This window comes from Brienomyrus brachyistius, chromosome 21, assembly GCF_023856365.1.
Source record: "Brienomyrus brachyistius isolate T26 chromosome 21, BBRACH_0.4, whole genome shotgun sequence".
Lineage (NCBI taxonomy): Eukaryota > Metazoa > Chordata > Actinopteri > Osteoglossiformes > Mormyridae > Brienomyrus > Brienomyrus brachyistius.
The window spans coordinates 7928118-7952246 of NC_064553.1; the positions used below are offsets into that span (position 1 = coordinate 7928118).

General features: G+C 42.0%; 1 protein-coding gene across 2 annotated transcripts in view; it reads right to left on the minus strand.

Annotated features, from left to right (window-relative positions):
* LOC125716238 (regulator of G-protein signaling 4-like) overlaps positions 1-24129 on the minus strand; it is a 327463-nt gene that overhangs the window by 273413 nt on the left and 29921 nt on the right. The gene's annotated exons all lie outside the window — the stretch shown is intronic.

Below are 24129 nucleotides of genomic sequence, written 5' to 3' on the forward strand. Positions count from 1 at the left end.
TGCTGGAGACCTAACAAACACTCCACCACTCAGAAAACTCTTCATCTACCACCTAGCGAGGCCCAAATATGCTCAAAGAGCCTGCAGACCACACCTGTCTGGCTACACTTAATGCCATGGTTTCACATAACTCCAGACACATTTACCATTACCATGAAAGCAAAAAGTCAAAGCAAAAACTGCTGATTTTCCCACCTTCTCTGAACAAAATATCTCCTCTTCTGTCTACCATATAGATTTAGCTTGAATAATGCTTGCAATACAGTTTGGTGCTAACTTCACAATGTATGTTTGTGTGCACGATTCCTTCCTATCCCTGTTTGGGGCATCAACATAAAATTTTATGCTGAATGAATCGATTCAATTTATTTTTATATAGTGCCTTTCATAACAGTCGCGCCCAAGGCGCTTGAAAAGAGTGTGTGGCGATACATTATTACATCATTTATAGAAAATGATGCATGTAACCGGTCAAAGGAAAACAAAGAATGCCAAGAGATATTGGTGGAGAGGAATACGTCTGCCTGTAGACCGCAACAATGTCATTAACAAGCGCATTAAAATATATATTAGCTAGGAGTTCATTTATTGCCGTCACACCAAAAGATAAAGAAAATCCTTCAGTAATCATTAATTTCTTTGATTACCGAATTCACAAATAAGCATTGTAAGCAGTTCATTGGCAGCGTCTCTCATCCCTCATTGTACAGCAGAATATTTCATGTGATACAATGCAGACATTGAAAGGAATTAGATAGAAGTAACGACCTCCCGTTACACCCTGAAAGACCCTCCCTAACAAGGTCCCATGTAAAGGTGCTGTGAGAGGATTTACATATAAAGGCTGGTTGCCTGGGGGGTGATAAGCCTGAGAATAAGCAGGATGGTGACTTCCCACGGTGGTGAATGTGAAAGTAATTGACCAGCTTCCTGTCCGAACGCTAGTTCAATCGCTTCCTTCTCACCTTAGCGGTGTAGAATGAAATCCTTATTGACATCCCCAATAATTATAATCCACTCCTAGTGTCTATATTCAAATAATCATCCCGGAACACTAGTGCATCTTTAGTGCTTTTCCGAAGAATATTACATTTCCTTGCATTACGACCAAATACGATTTTTTTTTGCTGAAATGGATTTATGGTCTCTGACTGCTAGCCAGCCAGCCAAATCTTAGACTTATGTATCATTTTCTTGTCCTCTTCCAGTGGAAAACGCATATTTGTTCTGAAACTTACTCGGCGCTAAAAACATTCCCAAAGAGTTGCAGTACTTTTCCTGTTTCGGCGCTTACAAGTTAAGTTTGCCTCAGCTCTGAAGTCAGCTGTCTCACACCGCTGACAAAATGTGGAGACACGCAGACGTACATGGGACGTTATGGTAATATTCTTTGGCGGGAAGCATTCCTGTGCACTGTCAATCACTGCCTAGTGTAACCCATGCGGGATCCAAGAGTGGGACTATTGGGACTGGAGTTGCAGCAATCCATGATTGACAGCACATGCTAATCCCACACACCATGGGTTTTGAAGCCTAGTTCACCCTGCTTGCTCCTCATTACTAGTGAACACTGATTCATGATTAATTTCCACTTCAGATTCAAGAACTATTTTGCTTAGATATAGCTACAGTATTGTGGTGATACCTGTACCTTTGTACTGGTCCGAGATTTCTACCAGAATGGAGTAAAAATCTATGCTCCTAGTTTTCCTAACTTGTATCTATATACATATATAAAGTGTTAGCGGCAATAGTGTCATTCATATGTGTAAATAAGTGATATGCCGTATCATGCAATTTATTTCCATTCAGCACTCCTAACGTTGTTTACATTTATTTTGCTCACTGATAGTCACACCACCCAATAAAAGCAAGTGATATCGTAGATAAATAAACGCCCTGTTTATTAGGAGTATCAAAAACGGGAGAACGCACATGTTTTACACACAGACAGGCTGGAAATGAAACTAAACATCCACTAACATGCTCTAAGAGGCTTTATGGATAATTGCATTGCAACGGCATCTGGCGTAATAGAGTGGTGGTTTCTTATGATGCTCAGTGACTTAGCAACCTGTGCAGGGCTGGAGATGAATATACATGTAATACAGTTTCAAATGTGGTTCTCCCAGAGCTCAGGGCTGTACGTTAGGTCTGGCCGGGTGACAGCTGTCCGTGTTAGATGCAGTCGGAGGCGTTCAAGGTGGCAAAGTCCTGAATTACCAATGACATTCAGAGACTCTTGGGACGACTAAGTCAGAGGTGCTGGCACTCAAGCAACACCTGGGCAAAAATGGGTAGCCCTCAATTCAGCATCCCAAAAGCAGGCAAAGGACACAGGATGTCATTGAGAACTAATATGCTGGAAGGTTCCGGAACCGTGGAACACCCAGCGGTACAAAATGCAGTAGTCTTTGATAATGGGTGGGCAGAGACTACAAGGAGTGTGGACTGGAACCCCTAGAAGGGAGGAATCAAAGTGGGACTGTAGAAGATGAGCCAATCCCGTACGTTTTTCCTGTGGTGATTGACCAATCACACTACACCCGACACTGATGCGGCTGCATGACAGCGTAGAGTGCAGAGAGTGCAGAGAGAGAGATGCACTGTGTCAAGCACCATGCCATGCTGCCCGACAGCACCCCCTGAAAGGAGATACAGATGGTGACACGACCAAGCGTAAGAGACACCCGCTAACACCCTCGAACAGCAACAAATACAAGAGATGCCAGACTTCAGGCGGCGCAAACAATTCATCAGGGATGGAAGAAAGCCACCGGGCTCAAAAAGAACAAAGATAAATGTACAGCAGATTGCCTGTGGGTGGCCCTGGGAAGGATTGTTCCATTAAGGTCCCCAGCTGTAGTACAGTGGTATAACCCTAAATCCCTAGACAAAAAAAAAAAAACGGCTAAACAACAAAAAACCTAAATGTAAAAGAAAGCAAAGCATCGGGTCAAACTGTTGTTGGCTTTGGAATAAGGTGGATGTCATTCATTGGAAGCCAAAAGGAAATCCCCCCCCCCCCTCCGCTGACCCATCCATTTCAGGGTGTTTTGGTTAAGGGTTGATAGGGGGCAGTGTGTGGCTGTAATCAGAAGGTCGCTGGTTCAAGCCCAGCCTCCTCACATCTGTGGGTCCCTGACTAAGGCCCTTAACCCCCAGCTCCCTGGGCGTTGCTATAGGTGGCCACCTTTCACAGCCAGCTTGCTCTCACCTACAGAGAACAAGGTGGGGGGAGGAGTAAAGAGAATTTCCCCATGGGGATCCATAAAGTATCAATTAAATTAATTAAATTACATCCAAGAAATGTTGATTGCTATCTACTACTGGCCTGATTGTTTACTGTGGAAAGACTTGAAGGTTAGCTGCATATGTGTAGTCATGTATATATTACATCGTCAGGACCAGATGTCCCCACGATGTGATAAAAACCTGTTGTTTTGACCTTGTGGGGACATGGTCCCCAAGAGGAAACTCAGTTCAATAAAAGTCTGTGAATGCATTCAAAGAAATAAAAAAGGTTGCCATCGTTAGCATTTTCCCCATAGAAGTGAATGAGCGGGGCCCATAAGGATAGGTATACCCTACACATGTGTGTGTGTGTCTGCGTGTGTGTGTGTGTGTGTGTGTATGCACACTGAATACACAAAGGTAATATTTCTCCAGTATAAACATACGTCTTGCCAATGTAGGATTGTTGTCCATCATTAATGGTTTCTGTTTTATAAACATGCATATGTTAGTGTTAATTGCCAGTGAATTGGCTATTGTCATCCACTAGACACATGCGTCCTATGAGCCGATGAAATTTTCTTTCTTCCATTTATTACTAAGTTACTGAGATTCTGGGCAGGAGTCCAACCGCTATGAGATGCATTAGCAGATTGCACTGATAACACTTTTCCCAGATGGATATCCCCTCGATATTGATAAATTGATTTCTGATCTTAGAAGCCCGCAATTCCGCTACATTTTTCAGCCAGTCAGCTTGGAATTTTCCCCGAGAGACACTTTCAGGTTTCAAATGACTGCGGTCAGATGTTTTGTTTTCCACAAAGATGCAAGGAAGTCAAGTGTAAGGAGAAATCTGCTAACTCTTAAGTAAATTGTGGTTAGGTGAATTGAGGTTGGCTTTGGAACACCCAAAGGGGCTTGTTGTATTCAATTCATTAATCAGAAAGTGTCTTTCAATTACAGAAATTGGTTAGTCCAAAATTATACTTTGACCTAAAATAAGCGTGTGATTTCGGATGAGGAATATGATGATCTGTAATTCTATGAAGCAAAGACAATTGCTCTAATGAAATTTACCTATTCCAAGTATATTTTGTAATCCATCCATCCATTTTCCAAACCGCTTATCCTACTGGGTCGCGGGGGGTCCGGAGCCTATCCCGGAAGCAATGGGCATGAGGCAGGAAACAACCCTGGATGGTGGGCCAGCCCATCACAGGGCACACTCACACACCATTCACTGTCACACGCACACCTACAGGAAATTTAGCAACTCCAATTAGCCTCAGCATGTTTTTGGACTGTGGGGGGAAACCGGAGTACCCGGAGGAAACCCCACGACAACATGGGGAGAACATGCAAACTCCACACACATGTGACCCAGGCGGAGACTCGAAGCCGGGTCCCAGAGGTGTGAGGCAACAGTGCTAACCACTGCACCACCATGCCGCCCCATCACTGCACCACCATGCCACCCCGAATCACTCTTGACTATCAAAATGCTATTATTACACAAATTAACAAGTTATGTCCAGGGAGAATGGAGCCCCTGAAAATTAGACAGTCTAAATAGGACGGCTTAGTGTTACGTTTAATTTGCTATAAATCAGTCAACCACGAGCTGCATTTGATTAACCGGCCATAAAGCAACATTTTGGACAACATCTGCTTTACGCAGATAGAGCTTCGCAAGTTTGTGCAGCTACTCTGTCTGTAATTGGCATGCTAATGAAATGGCAAACGAGGGAAATGAGCGCAATTACAATGACGTGTTTGCTTGAAGAAGATGGATTATATAGGCACACTTGTAACAGTAATATTTACGGCGCTAAACCTCTAATTCAAGAAGGCTTACAATGCACTTAGTTTCACAGACACTAAGCATCCCATTCCAATGTAACCCTATTGTAACCCCACCGTTTTGCTAAAGTTGTTCCCATTTTTAAAGAAAAATAAACATGTATTGACAATTTCTTTGACGCCGATAGCAACGTACGTCTGTGGTATTGACCCGCGAGAAGATTTTAAAGTAGGGACTGTGAATAGAACCACTCAAGACGAGAGAAGACAGTCAGGTTACTCCGGCATAAACGCTGACAGAGATGGGATGAGACTAATACAAATCCAGTGTAAGTACAAAATCCAGGAAATTGGCTGCCGGAAACAAAAATAAACAAGGGGAATGTCGGGGCTGAGAAAGTACACGTAGAGATTTTGTGGACTTCAGGAAAGCAACGTGCAGGAGCAAATCAGCATTATAACAAACCATGTTTCCAAACTCCCGGTCCCGTAATATTGTTAAAATGTAAAATATCCATCCATCCATCCATCCATCTTCCACCCTCTTATGCATTACGGTGTCGTGGAGTAAAATACATAGAAAATAAAATGAAGTGTAGGTCACTTTGAACTAACGGTCTATTAAACAACTGAATAAATAATAACCGGTATCGGTATACCAGCTGTTAGATTGTGGGTCACCTTTTGTTGTGATGTAATCTGAAATTGTGTGTGTGGGGGGGTGGGGCTTTATGATAAATAGGAACACATATTTATCACAGTTATCTGACCGGCCATTAAGAAATGCTTCCTTTAGCGCCAGATTTTCGCAGCAAAGTGAACAAAAGTTATAACTGCTACAGGCACGTCCTGTCATGAATAGTTATTCGTGTGGATAAACAGTGCCCCCTTTTGGGTATATCGGGCGGTGATAAAAGCGATTACATCTCCAATTCCTATTACATAAAATATTGAGTTTTATATTATTTTAAAAAAAATATACAAATTATTATTCAATCTATTTTGGGGGAAACGTGTACTCCTTGTTATTTGTATGGATATTCAATGAAATGACACACATCTTTTGACCATATCACTGTGCTGTGAAGCAAACATCTAAATCTATGCAGGATATTAATTCAGTCCCAGAATTACTAAAATCTAATACCGCAGGAGGCTGACTGGAATGTTTCTGTTTGCCTCAGTCAGGCTGAGAATGAAAAACGGGTTTGAAATGTTAAACATCTATGCTGTGGACATGCAGCATGAGTAGTGTAAGGTGAGGCCTTCTTGATCTCACCATTAGTTGTGAACTGACAGAGTTATCGGGCTCCCTGACAGTGTTACATTCAGCTCAGCCTTCATTCTGTCAGTGTTTCCCTCTGCGTGACCAATCCTCTCCTCCATGCATTGGCTGAGTTCTCTCTTCTCTTATCCAGAAAAAGACTGAAAATGCTGGTATACACTGGTCCTCTATATTCACCGGTAAACTTTTCCTCACCTGGTATGCACAGGTTCCACATCTTACCAGCAATCCATTCTTCCATCATCAGGACAAATTGAGTTAGACCAGGACCAAGACAAGGACAAGCACAAGGATAAGGACTACCCAAAAACTCAATTGAAACTCGGCAAAATTATTCTCCTGTGGACATTTTGTTTGTTCGTTTTTTAGTATCACTGATCATTGTAGCTTCTTTGATTTGCTGTAATCACCCCTATCTGCCATGAATACCATTCACAACAAAAGCCATTATGTCTCTTTTTAGGTATCAATTAATGTTTGGGCTTATCAGTCCATTTTTTTTTCTTAAGCTTACCGTATCAGATAGATTTCTGAACTATATGAAAATTGAATATCACAGTTATAGTGATCAGAATTATCGCAGTTACCAGTATTATCGTGCTATTGTTAAAATGTGCTGACACATAAACAAATCATTTCACCGAGTTTTATAATGAAAACCACAAATAAAATTAGTTGTGCTGGGCACCTTTTGTTTGCATGCGCATTAAAATAATAACATAGCCAATACCTTATGCTAACATCTGAAATGTCGCGAATGCATCACGAATTTTATCGTGGTTTGTCATGAAACTGTTAACATCCAGGCCACCGCCTTCCATGCTGAGACTTAGATAAGTGCTCGTCACCGAGCAGTACAGGAAACAGCTTAATTCAGTGGGCATCACATCACTTCACTGACTGCACTGCACAACAAAGTTTTTGCTTCTTGAACACTGTTGGGTATTCCTTATAGAAAATCGCATCCAGATTTGTCATGTATTTTTCTAATATTTGTGTCCAAAAATTTTCATTTCTGTAAGAGACCTATCAACAATGTTTTGTACACTCTGGGAATGTCCAGGCATGGAATCAGGCCAGGTTGGAAGCTGTCCTGTGGAAGTTTGCAGCCTGGGTAGGTCCGAGCCAGCCTTGACACTGACCTGATACTGGGTATGTATTGTTTCAGAATATACTGTAGCATTGCCTCAGTAGCAAAGTAACAAGTAAGCTGGATGCTATAGACATTTGCAGGACGGTTGGTGTCGGTCGATATGTCTCGTCAATGTCGGAACAGCCACAATACATTCTGCGTTATTTGTTGCGAATATACGCTTGCGGCTCAGAGGCGCTGAATGACTGCTCTTATGAAGAAAGCATATCAGCTGTACTTCAGCTGTAAAATCGGTGATCAAGTCAAGGAATGGACACCTCACATTTGTTGTGCGACATGTGCTGTCTGTCTGAGACCCTGCCTCAGAGGCACTCGAAAGACAACGTCGTTTGCTGTGCCGATCATATGGCAAGAACAGAAAGACCATGTGTTACTCCTACTGACTAATGTGTCTGGTTTCGCTGCCAAAAACAAGAAGTCGATTGAATACCCTAATCTACCTTCAGTAATGCGACCCGCGCCACATGACGTCAGTCTTCCGATTCGGAAACCACCAGAGGAATGTACCTTAGACCAGATGAAGAAACTGCAATGCCGGGTATTGGCAGGGACAGTGATCGGAATGTTTAACCGTGCTCATCCGGTGATCCACATCTCATAACACAGTCAGAATTTAACGATCTGGTCAGAGATTTGAGTCTGTCAAAAGCAAAAGCCGAACTGTTGGGTTCGAGACTGCAGGAAAGGTGCTTGCTGTCACCGGGCATGAATATTTCTGCTGACTGCTGTTTAATACTGCAACGTGATGTACCTGACATTGAATACAAATGAAAATCAAGACACTTCTAATTATGTTCAATTTAATAATGTATGAGAAACATAAACACAATTAAATACGTTATTGCTGGTAAAGAATTAACTGTCTATTTCTCAGAGTTCCTACGTGATGCAGCAAAACCAAAACTATATTTGTGCAAACCCACCAGGTACCTGTCACAATCAGCAAAAACATTTCAGGTAGGAAAACCTTGTAAAAAAATGTTGTGTGGTGTTATTTCTTTAGTATTATTTTGAAAGAATAGGGGGCAAATTAAACCAAACATGAACAAAGTGTATTTTAAAAAGTGGCTCGAAATGTGAGATGCAAGATGGCAATGTTGATATATATAAAGGGAAAAGAATCATTAATTTTCTCTGCTAATGTTAGCTGTTTCACGGAATGCCTTCGTCACCATAACAGAAAGGTTGGCTAGCAGAAGCAGGAGGTCAAACTGTTACTGGCAGTTCAATTTAAGCTTTTTTTTTAATCATTACCAACACTCTGTGAAATGAAAAATTGGAAAAATACATTTTTATTAATCTGATGTAAATCTGTGAGCCAGAATAGCTTGACAATCTTTATAACACTGATACAGTCATGACCGAAATACAGTCTTCACAACCAACTGGTAGTCTTGGCCAATAATAACTTGTCAAGATGAGTTTAATCTTTCTTAGTAATCAATCATATTTTTAGAACAGCCTTTGATATCTAATTATATTGTGCTTAATATGTTCTATGTAACCAGTTTTAATGATATGAACATAAAATATGCATAGCCAAATAATTACATCTGAGGGTTACTGGATCTGCAAATAGAATTTAAATACCAGTTTCAGTATATTTCCGAGAGACCTTTGAGCAGTCACATGTAAAATATAATTGAGTTAATAAGTTCTGTAAGTGATTTTTAATTACATTTTATAGATTAAACTCCAGGATGTAAAGAAAACAAAGAAAAAAATGCAAGCAAATTACATCAAAATATACAGCTGGAAAAAAAATTAAGGGACCACAGCAAAATTTTCGGTTTCACTTATTTGTCAATTTATGGGCATGCATTGATGTAAAATGTCCTCTTTTTTTTGCAAAATCCAGCCTGGTTCTTCCCTGTTTCTCATTCGAGGGCTTCTTCCTTGCTTTATGGGACTTCAGTCCTGCTTATCAGAGCCTGATACGAACTGTCCTAGCAGTGAACTTCACACCACTTAATGTATCCCGTTCTTTTTGAAGGTCACTCGAGGTCATCCTCCGATTTATGAGCCACTGCCGGATAAGGGAACGTTCATCTCTGGCATTAGAAAATTGTTTCTGCCCTCTGCCTGCCTGGTTTCTGGTCGTTCCCAGTGTCTCCTGCTTCACCTTGTTCTTGTGTGCTGCTGTCTTAGAAACTTCGAGCCTGGAAGCAGCCTGCCTCGCAGTGTAGCCTTCTGCCAGGAGAACCAGTATTAAACCAAGCAGATTTTTAAAAAATATAGTGTTCTCTTCATTTTTTCCGGAGCTGAATATTATTAAAATCCTCAAAACAAATATCAAGGCGTACAGAACAGAGGACCCTTAGTATGCAGGTGTGCAGCTTATAACTGCTGCCAGACATTTGATCAGATCCATCTGTCTGTCTGTCTGTTTTCAGTGGTCACTTTTCAGGCGGCTGTCAGGAAGATCTAGAACCAATCCGTCCATCCATCTTCAAGATGCTTATCTAATACAGGGTTAAACCCACCGAACCCGAGGCCAATAGCTGTGAGGCAACCCACTAAACTACAATGATCATTAAAATATTCTTAATACAATGCTTATTTCCTTTAATGGTCAAAGTGATTTACAATACTCACATGGGGTGGTGAGTGTTAGAAAAAAATAACCACAAAGGACGCTTCCACCAAAAATCCAGTTTCATGTTGCTCAACATATTAACTGTAGTATAAGCTCACAGTTAATTAATTTTCATAAATTTCGTGGATTCCTGAATTCCCAGAGTGAGAATCATATTCGGTACCATCCTTGGGGTCATTAAGTATTAAAGGAACATGCATTATTAAAGGAACAGATACAACAAAGTATATTAATATTATACACATTAATATTGTTTCCAATGAATTTTTTTGTTCGATGTTTTGCTCAATTAAATTCTTGCTCCCACAACACTGACCATATAATGCTGCTTTTGGGTTAAAGAATAATCCAGTCGAGTCGAGCACCATTGACATCAACTGGCTGCAGGTTCATCGATACAGAACCCATGCTGAGGTCACTCTTCCGTGCCTTTTCTGCCCATGCGTAAAGAGGCACCCCCAGCTGAGCCATTCCCCCAATCCCTACTCACTACCACAAGGGGGCGCACAAACTCCTTCCAAAAAGGTATAAGAGCCTGGATCGCTTACGGGCACAAAAGTAGGTATCATAAAAACATTTATCTTCATATTTCACTGTCAGCCTCTGTTGTAGCTTTTTGCAGTTTACGTTACCAGAATAATAATGTGACTATAAAAAATATGGCAATATTGTTATAAAAATATAACAAATCCTGTTCGACATATTTATGTCAATTAATAAATCTTAATTGGAAGAAAATAACACAATAGTGACGCTTCTTCAACAGCTTTGATAATGACCAGGGAGTCAAGGAGTAAAATTTTCCACACCAAATGAGTTGCCAGACTTTTTCCCAAAATGATGCGTCAAGAGGCAGTACAGATGTTCTCCTGTTGAGATCATGATGCCACTTCTAAAAGGGCTGCAGCAGGATCTCTCATCTATTGTAGATGACATGTCTACCAGCAGAGAGACACCTGATGTGGCAGATGTAGTCCGATTTCAATCAGCGATTTATTCTGCGGCAGCATGAATCTCAGCCCCTGGCGTGTTTGCATCTCCAGTTCGCCTCACCGATAGACCCGGCGCTTCAGCTTAAGCCATAATTGTTTAACAAAAAAAATCGTTATAAAATGAAGCAGACTAACTACGGGATGCAAAATGCAAATCATGGATTTCACGAAAAGACATTTTGAGCGATTGCATTAAATTAAGGCTTCCAGGAATGGTAGTTCTGGAGCAGCCCAGAGAGTGTCCGTCTCTGCCACTGCCGAACATTGTAATTAACCATAATGAATATAGCATGGGGAGAGAACAGTGAGCGACAGGTTTGCAGGAGATAGAGATTTACTTTTGCGGTAACAACGAATCAAGCTAAAATATAGATTAGGTCGCCCACAGGATTTTGGGTTACAGTGGGGCGTAAGAACAGAACATACCTCGATATGTGTGCATGGAGAACGAGGACAGGTGGACTAAACTGACCTGGCGATTGCAGTTACCTAACCCCCCCCCCCGTCTCAGTACACAGAAAAACCAACCATTCAGGCACAAGCTTTTTTTTTCTTTCTTTTGATTCCTCTGCATCCACTTGAGGACGATAATGATAATATATAATACTGATTTATACAGAGGCTCATGGTAAAAGCCAGAGATGGGAACAAGTCATTGACTTTCAAGTTAATTTCTAATTTAATGCCACAGCAAAGTTACATCTCGCCGAATGCTGGTCAAAAGCTATTTCTGCCCGAAGGCCATAACGGGAAGGCTGGAGAAGAGCATCTTTCCACAGGGAACTTGGGTCCTAAACGAGAAAAGTATTTAGGACCTGCACAGCCCACATTCTTGACAGCCTACTTAACCCACACGTGAACACAGATATTCTTATTTATTTCTGGACTCTCGTACTACTTCTATTTACTGCCAGTAACCATAGATGTTTACGATTATTATTTAATGTTCAGTGTTTGTGTCTTGTCTATTCAACTTATGTCCCTTTTTCATAGTCTGGGGCTAGACAACTGTGCATTTCACTGCACAATATATACTACTTAGTACAACTGCATACATGACACCCATACATGGTGTTTCCCTGCCTTGTCATTACACAGGTGGAGATGGAGCGGAGTCTCTTTCCCTCCCAACCAATTTATCCTGGATAAGCGAGCGCCGATTGCCGGATGTAGATTCGCAACACACTGCCAATTGTACCGTAATAATACCAGGAACAACATGGGGGAACAAATAAGAACCAGCTGCTTGTTGACATCTGACACCCCTCTGGTTCTGTTGTCTATTAGGTTCAATTTTCTTGAATTCGCGAACACATGAGACAATCAAAGCAAACCGGCAGTGCACGTTTGCTGTAGGACGGTGCGCTTCCAAAAACCGACGGAGGCTATTTGAAAAGAGTCCGGAACCTAGAACCTGTCCAGAAAGATAAATAGACCCAATAAATGGCAAGTTTCTCAGTTTCCCTGAATCCACGAAGCTGCAGGTACCTGTTCCTAGCAGCGCAATATGTCCTATTAGGACCAGCTGGGGTCCATTAACTGAGGCATCAGTTTGCCCGAGGCTGTTGATCAGTCACCATGGCAATACAATATCACCTAGGGGGCAACTCAGTGCCAGGGCACTAACCCCCCCCCTCCTCCCCCCTCCCCAGACTCACATGCCGCAGAGCATGTTGTCACCTTCAAAAAACAGATGATGGTGGCTGAATCACACTGGGTGAAAAAAAAATACATTGAGTGGTGCTATGAGTTATATGGCCTTGTCGGGGAATATGAAAGCTATGCTCTAGGCGGCCATGTTGTGGTAAACACAAAGCCTCCTGCTTCACCCACCACCCACGTACCACCCACACACACATGCAAACGAGACGCATTCTGCACCGAAACAGTATCGCCGTCTCTGTCTTCATCCCTCACCCCTGGGAGATTTGCTAGCTCAGTCCTCTTACAATGTTGACAGAACCGTAATCCCCCAAATGATAAAATAGAAATCCACTATTTGCAGTTAATATCTCTGTGAAGTCAAAGAATGAACGGTATTTGTTTTTCTTACTGGGGTCTCAGAAGCCTACTTTCTCTACCAGTAAATGAATAAGTTTCGACCTGAGACTGGTAGCTCTTTCCGTAATATAAGAATTGCAGAGCCTGTAAATTTGACATGGTTTTTCTCGACGTTGATAGCTAACCTCGTGTTTTTACGGAGCCCCATTTGCGGGAGATGTCATTTTGACATTGTTTTAGGTGGCAGAAAGCTGGGTAAATTCTCTCTGAGGGAAATCAACAATCCAGAAAAAGGAGACAGTCAGGATATCCCGACATTAATATACGATTAGCATCGACACAATCCATATGACATTAAGTCAGTTTACAGTTCGTTTCATTGCATAAAAACTGTAAAGATATATTCATATAAATTAATTTGCTTACTTTGACATGCAAGATCCCACGAAGCAGTAAAGTCAGGAGTGTGACTAGAGATTTATGAATGGGGGGGGGGGTAAGCCTGTACGAGGGGGGTCTGATTTAAATGAAAATTAATTTATTTGGGGGAGGGGGGTTAAGGACATTTTAGAGGGGTAAACTCTCCCTAAAGCAGCCCAAGCGAAGCCCCTGAGTAACATTAATGCTAAAGTCAGTTTATCAGCTGAGCCGGTTTTGTAAGTAAATTTTGGGGATGGATACAGGATTTGGGGGGGGGGGGGCTATAGACATGTGTGACCCCGTGTCCCACAGTGTTATGATGAAGAGACAGCGCAGCATGCTTCATCGCCGAAGGACCTCTGACACGGCCTGGGGAATGTCACGCTCACTCCCCGCCTCCTCCGCCTCCTCCTCCTCCGCCTCCTCCGCCTCCTCCGCCTCCTCCTCCTCCGCCTCCCCCTTCCCCCGCAGTCGGGGGGGTTCGTCTCTCTCACAGTCCCCCGTCCTCCCACTGGTGCACTCGCGTCATCGCTCCTCTCCGCGGGGCAATCCCTGCACAACACACACACATCACTCACGCTACCAGCCCACTGTCGGCGGACAGGTGGTAACTTCTGGAAGGGCCCCAGACAGCACGTGAACAAACATGTCCTTTTGCTTGCTGGTGACCAGCCTAATTGCATTAACTAATTAAAGTTGATTTTAAAAATTGCTCTAGAAACTGTAGCTTCCAACCGGAAATAGAGCAGAATACTAAGGAGGAAAATTCAATCTTCTCATTTAAAGCTATGAAATGGGCAAGAATGACAAATATCACAAAAAAGATTACACTCTGACTCTGACTTTCTGTATAATCTGCCATACAAACATGACTCTGTAAATGAGCATTTAGCTCATTTTCATATAGTATATTCAACCCTTTGTTAGTATATCTACACAGCTGTGTGTGTGTGTGTGTCTGTCTGTCTGTCTTTCTGTCTGCCTGTCTGTCTGCCTGCCTGTCTGTCTGTCTGTCTGTCTTTCTGTCTGTCTGTCTTTCTGTCTGTCTGCCTGTCTGTCTGCCTGTCTGCCTGTCTGTCTGTCTGTCTGTCTGTCTGTCTGCCTGTCTGTCTTTCTGTCTGTCTGTGTTTGCATAGATCACATTTGAGGACCAAAATATCCCCAAACTTTGGTAAAACCTGAAAAGGGGACAATTTTCAGGTCACCATTTGCATAACCTCAATTTTATAAAAATGGAATCAAAAAAGTAGAAATGCCAAAAAGTCTTGTGTCTTGTGTTTTGTTTCGTTAGTGATGGTTAAGGTCAGGGCTGGGTAATTGCTGACCCTGGCTGATACTGCTTTCTCAGAAATGTGAATGCAGATGTAATATGATGGCAAATGAGGGGAAGTCAGATTCACCACAGCTAGGGGGTCTATGGCTACAGTCATATTTTGTGTGTTTTGATGCCAGGAGAAATCAGGCAAAGCTTTCACAAACGCATTCTGTGCTCTCAAAAGGTGATGACTCTTAACCGGCCTGCGTGGGCGGCCATGTTACAGCAATCACCTTTGTAGGGTTCCCAGAAAACAAAGGAACGTCTTTGATTTGCTGCTTGCGTACGATCCCACACCAAATCATTCACAGGCAGCCCTGGAAGCCACGGAATTATGCGATTTCCCAGGCGGGCTCTCGCGTCTCACGGCCATGTACGGCTTTGTTATTCCGAAGAATCCTTTCAAGTTTATAACGAGGATCTCATTATGTGGTGCCATGTGAAGTACACAGGAACATCCGGAGCTGGTGCCGGACTGCAAACTGCCGCTTCATGCAGAAATGCTGGAACCGCCCTCTCAGATGTTTCAATCCGAGGCGTCGCCGTATTTCCCCCCCAGCCGTCCAAATGCCACAACATGCACTAAATGCCCACATCAAACAAAAACAATTAAAGTGCTCGATTTGACCAATTATCTTTTTTATTGTTTCCCCATTATGCATTATTATATATACATAGATAAAAATTGTTATGCATTAATTATATGGCAGACCTTCGAGTAATTAGCAGCTTCTTATGTTCAGTTAAAAGCATTATCGGTTTTTAATGGGGATGTATTTATTCTGTCAATTTATCTAGCAGCATTTTCATGAAAAATAAATCCCAAAAAAGTTTACTGATTTATTGAGTTAAATCAGTTATTTAGTTTCCCTGAAAACTATGTAGGTAACTCATTTGGAAGATGAAATGCATGCAGCATCACCCATCCACAGCAGATATCACAGGCTTGGGACACCCTGAATGGGATTCCAGTGCATCATGGGATATGATGGAGTATCACATGACTTATTATCTCATTATCATTTACAAGGTTGGTAGTTATTACAAATCTTATAACCTGAGTAAATGAATTTTTAATTTTAATTTCCGGCAGTGAGTGACAGCCGTAATAACGTAATTACTGACTTTTCCAATCGGTGTTTTGCGTTTAGTGAAATAATTCCACGCACACATAACTCTAAAAAGGGCTACTGGTACAAAATCCAGCTAGTGTTTACAAAATTAATACATTCCGGGTCTGAGATTCTGCAGAGTGGTAGTGGTTCCCATGGTAACCCCAGTTACTCTATTTGGTACCAATACACATTATTATGCTGTAAATGAAAAAAATTTAATCATAGATACTGTAGGTCCACAGTCATAATAGATAATCTATAAATGCACGATATTATGGAAGATCGTCCAGCTCATATATTCTTATTTTTATTATAACATTCAAGTAAAACATTCTTGGGGACCTCAGTGAATTTTGTTTGGTTTTCAGAATTTTGTACCTGAAGGAACATTACATTATTTATTAGGCTATATTGTACTTTTTATAAGAACAGAGCTTGTTTGTGATAGTCTTAATTAAGCAGATATAATTCGGTACATCTGTGAGATGGAACGTAGTTTTGACATTTTTCAGCGAGGACAGTGGGGTCACTGGCTACGCTGCTTTCAGAAGATACAGTGTGTCTCTTCTCAATTGTTTGTATCTGTCCGCATGTTTCCTCCTGGTAAAGCTGCTCTGTTTCCCCTCAAAGAAATCAATGATTCTGGAAGAAAAAAACAGTACGAGGCATTAAAACCGTATTGGAGTTAATCACTCTTCATGAAAATGGCTCAGTTCACCAAGGGCACATGAAAGGCAGCATTTTATGCAATGTTCCCAATTAGGGGCCGTTTCTTATGAGAATAAGCCATTCTGAGGCAAACCTACGTCGCCGTAACCGAAGATCATTCTAGATGCGACTGAACAGTCTGTTCCCCAAACTGCTGTTTTTCTGAACTTTAGAAAGGAAACTGGATTATTCATCCAGTAATCTGCCTCTAATAAGTTAAATTAGCGGTGTATGCCAGTTAAATTAATCTAATCGAAATTATAGGAAATAAAGCAGCATTGATTTATTGCCGATTTTTATTAGAACCCAAAGAAAGATTATTGGAGGGTCAGGTGTACTGTATGTAATTGATAAACCAGGACGATGTAGTAATACGAAAGTAATCAGTGACAACTTGGATGTTGGCCAAAACATGCTGGAGCTGGTCATTTCTGTACAACCTCACACCCGAAAGTGGTTTTTTCCACTTATACTTCAGCTAACAAGCAAAAAATAATAATAAACTAGTCACAGCTAAGAGACTGTTAGGAGATTTTTCAGGAGAAAATAATTTAATTTAGCATTTAATAATGTTCCAAAGTGCCCTTAAAATATGCCCTGCCTTCAAGTTATGTCAGAAAAATCGTAAATACAAGATGAGAGCACGTAGTCGCTAAATTATTTAGGAGTAAAAAGTTATGCAGGTTTTTATAGGTATTAGTCTTATATTCAATAATGCATTAACACAGAACTTTAATTAGGCTGCCGGACTACCTGTGTGGTTCATGAAAATAACACCCATGTGACATTTCTGGACCAATAGGAAAATAGTATGTACCAAAGCCTTGGTATAAATAAATACTCTTTATTTGTTTTTTTTTTCTATATCCTTCTGAGGCCCCAACATATATACCCACCACAGAGAACATTTTATTTTTCCATCTGTCCTTTCACTGATTTACGCAAACCTTGTTACTCCTGTTCTGCCCTAAAGACGACAATAATACCACGTATGTGGGGATGCGGTTTTGACAACCCCTTCTATATCTCTGACAAAACGGCTAACATACCAACAAGTATATTTTATTTAAGGAGAAAGAGTTAGCGCAAAAAATCGTAGCTGCCTCTTTGTACTGTAATAGTTGCATATTACTGTTCAAAAACATGCCAGGTATTGTTTAGTGAGGTATGAAGGCAGTTCATTTTTGTGCTGAATTACTAACCCGTTTATGAATGTCTCCATTGCTGGACACCCAGATGGTTTTAAGATATATTTTTTCTCAAATTGCCTTAAAGTTATGTAATCAAGCTACGTATTAAGTGGCTTGTGTCTTAGCATTCTGGTGCTTTAAACAGCATAACTCGAGGCACCTGCCAGGGTGGCAATTAGGAAAGAGGAACAGACGTCACCTGCAGTATCCATGTATAATCATCGCTTCGAAGGCTGGACCGCCATTGTTTTGTCTGGATCACACGATGATGGATGAGAGCCAGACGTGCACGGGTACATCTCTCACAGCTGGGTCACTTTTTGTGATGGGGCGATGCCACGTGACACAGTGTTACAATAACAAATCGCTCGATTTCGGGCTGTTTTATCGATACGGATCCGGGCGGTGGCATCATTGAAAGGGCTTAATCTCTCGTATGTCAGGGGACACTTTGCATCGCAGGTATTTTTTGCTCATTAACTTAAATGCGATGCATTAAACTGCCTTCACCTGCTCTGCGGCCGATGAAAATAACATTAGCTGCTACCCACTGGGCATATGGTCTGGCTTAAGCACAGTCTGTAGTCATAAAGTCATTTGACATCATGAAGGAGAGGTCAAACCTGAGACCGTTTTTTAATTAAAGACGCTCTCCGCAATGGGTAGCTGTCTGCCGCAGGAAACTGATATGCAAATTGGCAGCAACAGTGCCCTTCCGAGATTCCATGTCGATCCCACGGCAACCTCTCCAGCCAATTATCGCAACCACTCGCAGTCAGTAGGCTACTCACGTGTACTTAATGCAAAAAACATAATCCAGCCACGGGTCCTGCTCTCAGCAGCCTCAGTTTTAGACTTTTTCCTAGTTAAACAGCTGCGGAGATATATAGACAGGCAATTACATTAGCCTACTAATTGTTGAAGGCCAAACAATAATGATGTTGATGGAGATGGCCGGTATTAGCTGTCTAAAACATTTCTGGCTCCTACCAACTTACACAATTTTAATTTTTTTATTATTATTATTATTAGCTAAATATATCCAGAAGAGATTTAGCAGAGACGGACACACGGATAATTCTGGTCTTCCGGCATGGAGGGACAAGCAATAAACAAACATCCAAGCTTCTGGAATTTTTGAGCTTTGGAAAATTCCGCTTGAGATGCTTACGAGAATAACTGCTGTTTAGGGAGCGTGTGACGTCGCACAAATAGGGAGCGCATGGAAAGCGGCCAAGACATTGCTGGTATTATTTGGGTGCAGAGATGAGCATTTGTAAGGCGAGAAAGGGGCCACTGTCTCACTGTCAAGGGGTCACCTAAGAAGACAAAGACACAGGAACAGCTGGGTCAGCTTCTCCCCAAACCCCAGCCTTGTACCCTATGCCGCCTGGGATCTGCTCCAAGCAGGGAAAGTAATGGAATTTCTTCATTATAATAAATGAGGGCTGAGTGAGATATGGTTCCCAATACTGTAGTATATGATGAGGAAGCCTGACTGATGTTATCGGCGGCCTCGGTTCAAAGACAACAAAAAAGTGGACGGAGCGGGTTTGGAAAATTAGGCTCTTCAATTATACTGAACAAACACACACCTTTGACTCTAATGATTTTTGTGTTGCGTATTTCTTGCTGTGACTCACTTTGGCGTTGCCCCTTCAGCCCTTTGGTCTGTACATACAGGCTCCCGTCTATTACTAACATCCTGACTTGCTCAACATGTATTGCAGTAATCAGATGCCTATCCAACAATTCTAAAATTACACTGATGAAATGTGGCTGGAGTATTCGGAACATCCGGTAGTGTTTAGTGAAAGTGCCACCAATGGGATGCAGCGCATTAGCCTTCATTACGCTTCATTATCTCACATGTCTTTTCTTGTGCTCTTTACGGGATAAATGAAATTATGGTCTTTTATCCAGTTAATCATTGATACACCAATGCAGATACTGCAGGCAGCAAATCTTCAGACTAATGATTGCTGTAATTAATGCATATATTACCTGATCTGCATGACCCCAGTCTACATACTGGCTGTAATTGCTTTTATTCTGGCACTAGAAAGAAAGTTTTTACGGTCAGGAAGCTTCCTGTAAAATTATTTTGGTCCTGAGGCGTGCTCTCACTCTCTCTCTCTCTCACTCTCTCTCTCTCTCTATCTCTCTATCTATCTCTCTCTCTGTGACTTATGGGAGGAAAAAACCACTCTGTCAGACGGGGTGAGACTCAGGCCTTTCCCCTGATGTAAAACCTCTGCGTCACAGACACGCCCTCGCCTACAGGGAACTGGTGCTGCACAAGAACGTATCACAGATCTGATGCGATTGTTCATATGTGACTGATGCGTTAGATGGCTGTTGTGTTTTTCAGAGATTTCCAGATATCAGTAGAATCTATCCAGAAAGCGTCGGGCATATAGCTGGGATAACTGATGGAATGACACAGGACACACACACACACACACACACACACACACAAAGCAAATGCGGGACTCAAATCCCCAAAAGTGTGCTAGGACATTGCTACTCTCTCAGTCAGCATTGCTGCCCCTTTCGGAGGCTCATTTTTGTCTATTTGTGTTTATTACACTAATGCTGGAGAATCATCATCATCAGCTAAATAGCTGCACAAATACTATGTACATGTCGCTATAACCTACATTGCATATTTGTCCAGCCTGTCCCTTATGTCACTGTACATTTTATACGACAGGTTTGTCATGGGTCACACATAAATAATGTAATTATGACAGCACTGTTACAATAGCTGTTGTGAATCCAACTAAAAATATCGATAGACAGAGAACAGTGCAGTATTGATTGAGTCAGCTGGGCTTTCATTCAGAACACTCAGTGAGGAGAGGAAGTGTGAGTCCTATTTGTTTACGTAACTTTGTCTGCTGCCCTAGTAGCTAACAGGCCCAAGGCAATATTTAGGTTACCGTTATCAGTAAAGTAGGTCATGCACATTACAGTCAATGACACAACTGTATGCGACGACTCCAATCTATCAATCTTTTTAATACAGGAAACAACATCTCTCCTCAAAATCATCATTCGTATTGTATTCGTATTTTATTAGTTTCTTGTAAGTTTATTAATTGTGAAGCAATATTGTAAAGTCCTTGTTCTGGACTGGTTGGAAGTCCAGAGGTTGGAAGAAATCTTTCACAAAAAACATTTTACTAAAAACAGAATTTTGGTGATAAATACATGTTTGATAAAAATACTTTTTAAAATGAACTTTTTTCCCCTAGTATTTTATCAGGCATTTTTTTTTCTACTACATTTTTAAGTAGCCAATGCTCATAATTAATCGGTTAATTTAAATTCTAAAAACATTGTTATTTCCTGACACAGAAAGTTAACCAAGATTAGTCCGCATGCTGTCGTAAGACAACAAGCAGGCCATTGTATTCACTACGGACGTCTGAAACATTCTGTCCTATTCAGGCTGCCAGGAAATTCAACACTGAATCACCTGGAGAGGCTGCTGTGGTGCAGCTGTGAAGATATTCACTTTATAGACTGATGCAGGTAGTGAGAAAAGAGCCAGGAACGGCCAAAGATGTTTATTGCAGCAAATTCCCTCAAGACGCAGTTAATTGGTACTAACAGATGTGGTTGGGGTGAACCTTCCTGGCTTTTGTTATGCAAATCGTACCTTACATGCAAGTCATTAAGCCCATTTCCATTCACTATTTAATAGCGTCGCTCGCAATAACACCTTTATTGTTCATGCAGAACTTCTGGTGTAGCACCTTCCTCAAAGGTCCAGGAGCAGAACCCCTTATAGGAATTGAATTATTACTCTTTCTTTATATGCAATCAGGAAGTCTAAATACAATGGAATAAGGAGATCTAAACGAAACCGGACAATAATTATGTTAGTCAGTCAATTTATGTGGTAGAAAGGTTATCTCCTTATAGAAGGACATTCTTTAAATAATTTTTTGTCCATTTCACGCTGAATATCAGTGAGCACATATAAAGATTCATGTGAACACTGTTGCCTCGCACCTCTGGAGACCAGGGTTTGAGACTCCACCCTGTCTGTGTGTGTGTGTGTGTGTGTGTGTGTGTGTGTGTGTGTGTGTGTGTGTGTGTGTGTGTGTGTGTGTGTGTTCATTCTCTGTGTCATTCTGAAGTCTCCTCCAGTTTCCCCAACAGTCTAAATTAAATTAGAGCTTCCAAATTGTTCCTAGGTGGTGAGTGTGTCCTGTGATGGGTTGGTGCCCCATCCTTGCTTGTTTCCTGCCTTCCAGGGTAGGCTCTGGAACCACGTGACCCTGCACCGGACAAGTGGGTATTGAAAATGGATGGATGGCAAGAAGTGCAGGCAATGAAAATATGCAACATCATTGCGCTTTATTTAAATTTGTGGGAAAATATACTCAAGCTTTGTAATTTTCTCGGTGCCGCTGAGTGCATTTCATGCTTGTGCTTCATCATCCCAACAAAATATTAATCTACATTGTTATAAATGAGTCATAATATAGGCGTCGTCAGACTAAGGTAAAAAAAAATTTGGAGGGCTTTCGTGTTACTGCGAGTTAGGGAAGTTAGTTACCCTGGAAGAAAGCTTGGAAAAAAATATTTTTGTAAGAGGAGTGTGTTGTGTAGGAGTCTCAAGGAATGTTACATGTATTATGGGAATGTTAGGGTTGCATCCTTAAAACGGGCACATGTCCTGTTGTGACAGAGAATACGCTCTTCTTCTTCACCTGTTCATGTTCTTCGTACAAACACAACATAATTCATTTCTGAATATCTGAAATCCGAAAGCCCAGGTGTACAGAAACATAAGCCTCCATCCGAGACAATTCACAGTCTTACCGGGCACTTCCCAGTCATGAGAAGACAGAGGGCAAAGTAGGCGAAATCAGCGAGGGCTTTGCTCCGAGGAACTCCAGCATGGCACAGAGGGGTACGCAGAGGGGTACGCAGAGGGGTACGCAGAGGGGTACATAGAGGGGTACGCAGTGGGGTACGCAGAGGGGTACGCAGAGGGGTACGCAGAGGGGTACGCAGAGGGGTACACAGACACCCCCAAGCCTTAACCACTATACTACCTTCTTATGTTACCAAACCAGATTTCCACCAGCCGTTACTGTGGCCACCGCAGAGAGTATCCGCCCCTCCACGATCGTGGCCGTTCATCCACACAGCGTCCGGTTTGCCGTAAAGGGGCCAAGACACCGAGAGCAGCCTTTCCTGGCCAGCCGCCGCATTTCTCGTAGCAATTTGGCTGATCTGAAATGGTTTATTTAGCCTTGGAAGGCCTCTGAAGCACAAGCGCTTACTTTCTGCCCCCCCACCCCTTTGCGATGATTTCACCTTTTCAAAGCGGCGTCGACAAGCAGCTTACATCAGCGGTGAGACTCCGCACCTCAAGGCTGGTCTCCCTAGCCTCCGATTGCCTCATTATACAGTCACACCGGGAAGACGTCACGACGAGGCCGAACCCCCCCGCAGGGCTTGGCGAGGTGGCAGTGGCTCCCTCCGCCATTTTCAATGTCCTTATTAATTTTCCGTCCAAGTGGGCGGATCCCTCAGGCTCTTCCGAGGATTTTCTCCCTCCCCGTCGCTTTTAAATCTTCCCGTAGATTGAGTTTAATGCAGTCCTTGCAAATCCTTTCATTTCCTTTTCCTTTTTTAAATAACGAATATGAGCCCAATGTCCCTGAAAATGATGGGAAGCGCAGATAATCCGGAATCACAGCGGGGGGGGCCCTCTGTTATTATCACTGCCGTCCGCATCCTCACCATCCTAACGATGCTCCCAGTAATGATGATAACGCTTCGATAATAAAGAGCACCGTGATGTCGGGCTGCAGGAATTTTATTTGGGGTCACTATTGGAAACAACAAAGGCAGCAGGGAGGGATAGATACAAAAGACAGAAGGAAACAGATACACGAAAAGCAAAATGGCAGTCGGGTCAGGAGAGGACTGCCAGTGCAGTGAGCTGGATCAGGGCAGCGAAGATAGAAGCAGAGTGACATACGTACCTCTGTGTGACCAGCGTCAAAAGGGACATGAAAGGGCCTGATTCACCCACCAAGGACAGATAAACAGACAGTGACCCTGCCCTATTAATTACAGTAATAATCTATTATTACTTTATTATTATTAATTACAATGGTAATTTATCCATCCATGTTGTATAACCATTTATCTAGTACAGTCACAGTAATAATAATAATAATAATAATCCTCATCATCATTATAATTATTTGAAAACAGGCTGGAAGTACCTGAACAGAAATATAACACGATATCACCAAGCTTCTCATTTTATTATTCAAATTTCAAGA